The sequence below is a fragment of the Capsicum annuum genome, chromosome 4 (genome assembly GCF_002878395.1).
Source record: "Capsicum annuum cultivar UCD-10X-F1 chromosome 4, UCD10Xv1.1, whole genome shotgun sequence".
Classification (NCBI taxonomy): Eukaryota; Viridiplantae; Streptophyta; class Magnoliopsida; order Solanales; family Solanaceae; genus Capsicum; species Capsicum annuum.
This window is the reverse complement of record NC_061114.1, coordinates 36,258,381-36,261,122: the sequence shown is the minus strand read 5'-3', so window position 1 is coordinate 36,261,122 and position 2,742 is coordinate 36,258,381. Positions and strand designations below refer to the sequence as shown.

Sequence of the window (2,742 nt, the reverse complement as noted above, 5' to 3'; positions counted from 1 at the left end):
GATGCTTGTTAAGTTTATTGTAATGATGTGTGGACATTTAAAAAGCTATAAATAAATTCAAAACACCACCGCAAGCATGTGGTTTGAAGGAAAAATGCACAAGACAATTAAGAAGGCAAATTGCACTTCCAATGTGCCCACGCGATATAGATGCGACACACCCTTTTATCTCAGGGAATTATAAAGGAGGTGATCCACTCTCTCCCTTAAATCAATACATGTGATGCAGACCTATCTTGCATGGGTAACTTAATGCAATGCACCACCTATTCCCACGCAGCCAAAATTCCCCCACTATAAATACAATGCTTGTACTTGTTGTTTGACACCTTGTAAGATTTGGAGGCTCAAAGAGGGGATGATAAAAACTTATATTAGGTTTTATATCTCCTTACTCTAGTTGTTTGATAGATCTTATTATGTGTTCATTGAATTGGATTATGATTATGTCCATTACTGGCTAAACGCCCCCTTTTCGGGGTTAAGGCCGAGAACATGTTTACTTTCACTTTGAATTGAATATTTATGGATTTATTATTATATTTGATTATTTTTTTATCCTTGTTCTAACTATTTTAAGAATTTTCAACCCTTATAATACATATATTGTCGGTCTTGTGAACTCGAGATAGGGAATAGCAAGATAGATCATGTAGATGAATAGAGTAAGGTTATTATTCTTTTATGAAATAAGAAATTTGAATTAACTAGGATAGGGATATACCTAGAAGCCTTGCTTGATTCATATATAGGATGATATTTTAATGCACCTAAATGGACTATTACATCCCCGCTTAACAATGTAGGTGTAATGTCCAGTTAGGTAGAAGGTTAGAGGTCGGGAGACCAGGATCATACAAAAATCCCTATGAATCAACGACCAATATAAGCAATCTAACGATTGAAGTTCAATATAATAGTATGATTTTTCATAGTTATTTAACCCCGGTCTTTCATCCATTGATTTTCCAAAGTCTTAACTTTTCCACATTCTTTTAGTTTACTTTTATTTTATAAACTTTAAAAAATCATTTGGTTACAATTGCACTAATTTAAATGTTGATTGAAACTAGAATTTGATAGTTATTTAATACAAGTCTCTAAGGGATCGATATGTGGATTTATTTAAGGCCAATGTATTATTTGGTGAGACCACATAAACTTGCGTGTGGGCTTGGTCACAACAAGTTTTTGGCGCCATTCTTGGGGACTTGTAAATTGGCAACTATTTTTGTTTTAGTTTTACTTTTTAGATTTCTTTGGTTCTTTACACTTGGTCTTGGTATTGAAATCACATAAAACAGGTTTACAAATGAGTAATCTAGAAAGGGATAAGGAATTGGTAGAACCAAGCCAAAAACCCAAGCAATGCTTTCATCAATTGAGGAGAGAATCAATCCTTATCCCTCATATTCCACAACTTTAAGAGGAACAAGATAATCTTGCTCTCATGGCTGAAGATCAATCAGCCCATAGGACAGTTCACGAAGTGGCAAACTCACTTCTGACAAACTTGACCTCCCCTTTTTAGAAACCAACTGGTGGAGGTAACTTTGAGCAGAAATAGAACCTGGTGCAGATTTTTATCAGCAGTGGATAGTTTATGGGGATTTCACATGAATATCTACAACTCTACCTGCAAACCTCTCTAGAGATCAGTGACATATTCATCTCTACGGGTGTGTCAACTGATTATGTCAGGCTGGCACTATTTCCCTTTTCACTATTAGGGAAGTAAAGAAGTAGTTGAACGTTAAGCCGATAACTTCAATCATAACATGGGATGACTTAGCCCAAAAATTCCTCATTCAAGTCTTTCCATCTGGCATGTCTTCAATACTATGCAATGAGATTATATGCTTCATGCAGAAGTCAGATGAGAGCTTATATCATGCATAGGAGAGGTTCAAAGCTCTTCTTCAGAACTGTCCACATCATCAATAGACCAATGACGTACTAGCTCATAATTTTGTTGATGTACTTGATCACAACATAAAAATTTTGCTAGATTGAGCTACATCTGGTCAAGTATTGGAATTGATTTATGATGAGCTATATACTTTGTTGAACTAGATTGCACAAGGAAATCTTAAGTGGCATTCTAACTCAAGAGTTACAAAGAAGGTTGCAGGTGTGTTGGAGATGGACCAGTTTACTGCTATATCCGCTCAGATTATTTAAATACAAAATTAGTTAACAACTCAATTCAGGAATATGAAATTGGGGGGTTACACAACCTGCAGCAAAAGTTAATGCAATTCAGAAGACAAGCACTTAGTGCATGGTTTGTGGCAATATTGGTCATTCTGTAGATATGTGTGCTACAAATCCTGAGTCAATGATATTCATGGAAAATATTCAATATCCAAATTATGGGAATGCCAACAATCTAAAGTGATAGACTCATCTACCAAATCAACCATCGACCGTCTAATAACAGCAATTTTAACAACCACAGGCACAAGGAAATCAGGCCACTAGCAATATGGTAGAGATACTAAAACAAATTCTAGATGCTCAAGTATAATTGGCAGCAAGTAAACAGAGTTAGAAAGTGGCTATAAGGAACTTAGAGTCGTAGATAGGTCAGATAGCAGTAGCACAGAATGTTAGGCCTCAAGGTGGTTTTCCAAGTGCTACTAAAAATCCTAAATAAGTAATAGGAATTACTTTGATGATTGGTAAGGAGATCGATAAAGAACCTCTAAATAAAAATAAGGAGGTATGTGATAATTTGGTTCC

General features: G+C 35.5%; 1 non-coding gene across 1 annotated transcript; it reads right to left on the bottom strand.

The window, feature by feature from the left end:
• Positions 1 to 1,836: 1,836 nt before the first annotated feature.
• LOC124898261 lies at positions 1,837 to 1,943 on the bottom strand. The gene has a single exon (XR_007055236.1). It is a non-coding gene; the product is annotated as a small nucleolar RNA R71 (small nucleolar RNA).
• Between the last annotated feature and the right edge of the window lie 799 nt (positions 1,944 to 2,742).